This window comes from Physeter macrocephalus, chromosome 18 (assembly GCF_002837175.3).
Source record: "Physeter macrocephalus isolate SW-GA chromosome 18, ASM283717v5, whole genome shotgun sequence".
Taxonomy (NCBI): Eukaryota; Metazoa; Chordata; class Mammalia; order Artiodactyla; family Physeteridae; genus Physeter; species Physeter macrocephalus.
Genome location: NC_041231.1, coordinates 57,973,291 through 57,979,153, shown reverse-complemented (window position 1 = coordinate 57,979,153; position 5,863 = coordinate 57,973,291). Strand labels below are relative to the sequence as shown.

Here is a 5,863-nt window from a genome sequence, read left to right as displayed (position 1 = left end):
AGATTCCCGAGAGCATCTCTTTCCCAGTATTATAATAAAAATCTCAAATGTGCCGGTTAGCAATTTATTGCCTCTAGCTACAAATCCAGCCTCCACTGCTGTTCTTGTGATGTTGGAACACTTTCTTCTTGCCAGCTGGAATGATGTTAAGCTTTGTCAGTAGAAGGTGCTGGGGGACCCCGGAGAGGTAAAGGGCTTCTCTTCCTGGTTCCAGCATGCTTGGCTTTTCCTGGCTCCTGTTGTGTTGGGCTGACACACAGGACACTCAGTGGAGATCACCCCCTCAAGTGGCTTCCCAGCAGTGAGATCCATAGAACAAACCCCTGTGGTCAGCTTCCTGGCAAGCTCTGGGGGTAATACAGCAGGCTTCCTAGGAGTGGGTTCCACAAGGGCCATCGCTCACTTATCATCTGCTTCCTGGTGATAGCTTCCCAGTGGCCCCACCACAGGCTCCAAAACCCCACCCCCACTCAACTCCAACTTGATTCCCAGCAGTTTCCATGGCGACTCCTATAGGCAGCTTTCTGGGGAATCTGATAAGCACCCCAGCAGGTGGTTCTCTGCTTACTGGCCATGTCCCACTGATGTTGGACCAGTTCTGGTCTGAGCATCCCCAGAAACCTCCCCACCATCTATTGGCTACAATCATACCCTCTCCCAAGGGGTGTGAATCATGGCCTGAGGGAGAATTCCCACCGAAGTTTGGTCCTTCCCCGGGTATTCTCCCTCAGCCCTAGAATATTCTTTAGATTTCTCTTTTATCCATTTTTAGTTAACTCCCTGTAAATCATCAATAATCTTTTATAGTAAACCTTCCTGTTCAAATTACCATGTATATCTGTTTCCTGATTGGACCCTGATCAACATCCCAGAGATGGTGCTTAGTCACTGACATTGACCAGGCTTGGCCACAGATCAATGGCTAACCTCATACTTATTACCAGAGAAATACAGGGAGCTCATTAGCCAAGCATGGGTCTGCATCCCCTCCTAGAGCCATGGGTCACAGTCAGAGACTCCTACACCACATGGACTGGGATTGGAGAAAGATGGTTTCCTTAAGATAAACTGTGAGGAATGGATTTAGAGGAGGCACCAACAGCACAGTCCATCTGAAAGAGTATGTGCTTAAGCAAAAAAATAAATAAATAAAGAGATAGAGAGAGAGAGAGAGAGAGAGAGAGAGAGAGAGAGAGAGAGAGAGAGAGAGAGCGCAAGACTTAATAAGAGTCCTGAAGCAAAAAGCAGACATTTCAACTCAGAAGAACACGGTTGACAAAAGTAATGTAGGTCCCACAAGGAAGACTCTAGACCAGAGAAGAGATCTTTCTTTTTCTTTTTCTTTTTTTTTTGCAGTATGCGGGCCTCTCACTGTTGTGGCCTCTCCCGTTGTGGAGCACAGGCTCCGGATGCGCAGGCTCAGCGGCCATGGTTCACGGGCCCAGCCCCTCCGCAGCATGTGGGATCTTCCCGGACCGGGGCACGAACCTGCGTCCCCTGCATCGGCAGGCGGACTCTCAACCACTGCGCCACCAGGGAAACCCGAGGCCTTTCTTTAGCCCCCAGAAGTAAGGTTCCCGGCAGCTTCTAAGAGAAGAGGAATGAAGATTGGGACCAAAACCACATACAATCTTGCTGAAACAATAGAGGATACTTTGGTTCACCTAAATAAAAAGGTCAGAATTAGGGCAAAATTTAAGCAAGACTTGATCCCTCAGCTCAATACAGCAAAGATACATTTCCTGTCATCTTTTTGCCTTGTTTTTCATAGTGCTGGCTTCATCCTGACCTTGCCTTCCCTGTTATTTTTCAAAGGGCTGCCACCAGCTCCTGGGTTTCCTTGTCCAGAAAGAAACTGGGAGCATCCCTGACCCAGATTTCCCTGCAGAAGTTCTGTGACTTCTTTTTGTTTGACCTGCCTCATTCACAAATCCATCCCTCAACCACTGATTGAGACAAGGGGCAAGGAAAACATTAATTAGCTTAGCCTATGTCATACCTTTTGTGCCCAAAACCAAGAATGGCACAATCTGGGATTATGGGAAAGTACAGCACACAGGCTAAGAAGTCAACCAACAGATATACCCACAGGAATTAATTAACTACTCCTTCACTGAACACATACCATCTCAAACGAACTTCTAACTGACACCTATTATACTTATTGTATCTGTCTTCACACATACAACTCCTCCACTAGATTCTAGGTAGTTTCCTTCAATGATAGGAAATGGTCCTTGTTTATTATTTTGCTGCCAGGGAATAAACAGTAAAAGCTTAACAAAAACTTTGAATGAATAAAGGCCTTAAACATTATGCATGACAAAAGAGTTCAAACTTTACTCTGTAGACCATAATAAAGCACTCATGAAGGGTGTTGAAAGAACAGAATCATATTCTAAGATGTTTTAAAACCAACAATGTTTTTTTTTTGTGGTATGCGGGCCTCCCTCTGTTGTGGCCTCTCCCGTTGCGGAGCACAGGCTCCGGACGCGCAGGCTCAGCGGCCATGGCTCACGGGCCCAGCCGCTCTGGGGCATGTGGGATCCTCCCGGACCGGGGCGTGAACCCGGTTCCCTGCATCGGCAGGCGGACGCGCAACCACTGCGCCACCAGGGAAGCCCTAAAACCAACAATGTTAAAAAAAAAAAAAAAGAAAGCCGGAAAATAAGTATGGAGGCAATCATAACTGACCAAGCAGTTGATTACAAGAATAATCTTAGCAAAGGCAGCAGAAATGAAGAACAAGAGATTCTGAGAAATTTCAGAGGTGCAAATAGATAGGCCTTGACGATTAATATAAAGACTAAAATAGAGGTAAAAGTTAAAACAATTCAAATTTCTAACTTGTGTCACTAGATGAATTTACCAAGGAAAAAACAGAAAACAAGGAACAGATTTGTGGGAGAAGATAGTTTATTATATAAACTATAGAACTCAATACTTGTTCATAAATACTTGAATAGCAGAAGACATTTATTTATAAATAGCCCTAAGATTTTTTCAGCTTACCTCAAATTAGAGAGATAAAGTATTTGTTAATAATTATTACTGCAGTGTATATTATACTAAGAACAGATGGCTCTAATGTGACTAGCCTACAACATGACTTCTTCCACTTACAATGGTTTAGTGGGTTTCTTATTTTGATATCTACGTGGGCTACTGAATTTCCTTAGACAGCTGGCTCCATCAGTAAGAGAATGCAGTGGTGGACAACAGCCAAATCCGCTGCAGCTGCCTGTGAGCTAAGGACTGGGAGTAGGGGCATGAAGGGTTTTGTTTTCCTGCTGTTATGCTTTTCATATCTGAGCAGGGCTGAGTTCAAACCCCTGACCACACTCCTGCAGAAAGGACCTTTGCCATGGGCTTCCTGCCAACGGGCAATGATAGAACCAGGGTATCAAACATGCTGCCTGGTGTCTAGCTTTTCACTCCCTTGTCTCTGCTGATCTTGAAAGAACTGAAGTGTGGGACTCAGAGCAGGGCTGGGCTTTAGAGCACAAGCTTTAAATTAGGACAGACTGACCTTGAATTGTGTATCTACCACCGATTATCTGTGTGATCTTGAGGGTTTTTTTTACTCCTTTTTATTTTTTTAACTTTTTAAAATATTTTTTAACATCTTTATTGGTGTATAATTATTTTACAACGGTGTGTTAGTTTCTGCTTTATAACAAAGTGAGTCAGCTATATGTATACATATATTCCCACATCTCCTCCCTCTTGCATCTCCCTCACACTCTCCCTATCCCACCCCTCTAGGTGGTCACAAAGCACTGAGCTGATCTCCCTGTGCTATGCGGCTGCTTCCCACTAGCTATCTATTTTACACTTGGTAGTGTATATATTTTACTCCTTTTTAAAACTCAGTCACCTTACCTTTAAAATGAGAATACTAGCTGTTACCTAACAATACCACTATAGTTAGACTCAATATATGAAAAGTACTTAGCACAGTGCCTAGTTAAGAATAAACCTAGGGAATTCCCTGGCGGTCCAGTGGTTAGGACTCTGCGCTTCTACTGCAGGGGGCACGGGTTCGATCCCCGGTCAGGGAACTAAGATCCCGCATGCTACATGGCTAAAACAAACAAAAAAGAATAAACCTAATGGCTGTGTGATGATATTACTATGAATGGTACAACTGTGAGATGTGATTTGTCACTCAGTCAGACCACATTCCCTTAATACACACACAACGACCTTACCGTGAAGGCCACCTCTTTATCTCCTCATTCCATTTCTCCTGGGAACTAGCATGGAATATGGCACAGTGGGACTAGATGAGGATTTGGAATCCCACAGACTTGGGTTCAAACATGTTTTCCATAATTTGGGGGCTCATCTAAAATTAATGTTAATGATACATCTTCCCTCCAGGGTTAATGAGTTCACTGAGATTAGAGATTTTGTCTGTGCTGTTCACTGGTATGACCCAAGCACTTCACCCAGTGTCTGGCATGAAGCAGGTAGTCAACCAATATTTGTTAAATAGTATTGAAGTTATTTGCACTCTGTCTGAACCATTTAATCTTATTTCCTTCATTTTGTGTTCCTCCTTCATTAGCTAACTGATGACTTGGAATCCATGGCAAAGTAACAGAATTGTCAGAGATGCTGGGATTCAATAGTTCCATAAGAAAACTGTAGCTGTTTTGAGCCAATTCTACTTTCCAGATGATCTTTGTTCCACATAGTGCTATTTGAATTTGTGCTAAAGAGATCTGAATAAGTTGCTAGCATTTGGGGTAACTGAAGATGCCATATCAATATCCAAATTCCAGCTTCTCCAGAAATTTGTAAGATCTGGCAATGCATGGCTATATTCTCACCAGGCAACAATGAACAGAGCATCTGTTCCCTTAGACAGGGCATGCATTCCAATGGGCCGCAATCTCTACATCTCCCTATTGTATCTCTGACACTGCAGCTGACTTACTATGTACCATCAACTTTGCTCTACTGGTTTTCTTATATCCAAACACCTCTCTCATTTACCTCCCTGATTTCTGTAGGTAGTTGAGTTTATCAGTCCTGTCCCACAGTTTTAAAAGGTTATTGAGAAAGCGGTGGTTTAATGCATACTTTTAAGCCTGTGGTGGGAATGGGGGTGTAAACGCAGGCTGAGGATAAGGTGGAAGAAGGGGTAAGAATCATTTCTCTTGCTAAGTCATATAGATATTCAATAGAGTGCTTTACATTTTATGATACACATTTCCTCAATCTGTGAATATTGGTAACATTATAGCTATCACCACTGATACCATAAAAATGCCGACATGTTTGGAAATTTTATAAACATTTAAATGAATAACCTTGAATGTTTTATATTAGGAACATGTCTGGAAACATCTGCTGGGCTTGTGCTTTGGAACCGAATCTTAAATGATTTCATGAACCAATGGCATCTGAAGCAGCAGTCAGCTACCAAAGACGACAGAAAACATTTGCTGCTGGGATAACCACGGCCATTAAAACGCCTCCATCATGGTGTGCTTTCCCTAGTCTTTGTTTATGTAAGTTAGTGGTTTGTGGGCTTGAGAATTTCAGGATTTATCGTCCTAGGAAAGCATGATGGGAAACAAGAAAACATAATCCTTTGCAACTAACTTTAAAACATCTGGCTCATGGGGTGTGGAATAAATGAAAGAAAGCTACCCAAAATTCAAAGAGAGAAAGAGGTGGGGGAGGAGGATAAGAGGAGAGGGAAAGAGAGGGAGGGGAAAGGAATGGAAAGAAAGGGAATAAAATTCAAAACTTCAAAAAAAATGAACCCCCGCCCCAAAAAATAGAAAGAAAGGGAAGAGGAGAGAAGAGGAGAGGGGAGGGAAGAGGAGGGAGTGGAAGGGGGGAGAGGGGA

General features: G+C 43.2%; 1 non-coding gene across 1 annotated transcript; it reads left to right on the top strand.

Moving 5' to 3' along the window:
- The first annotated feature begins 3,988 nt into the window (after positions 1-3,988).
- TRNAR-UCU (transfer RNA arginine (anticodon UCU)) lies at positions 3,989-4,061 on the top strand. Its single transcript has one exon. It is a non-coding gene; the product is annotated as a tRNA-Arg (tRNA).
- Positions 4,062-5,863: the final 1,802 nt, after the last annotated feature.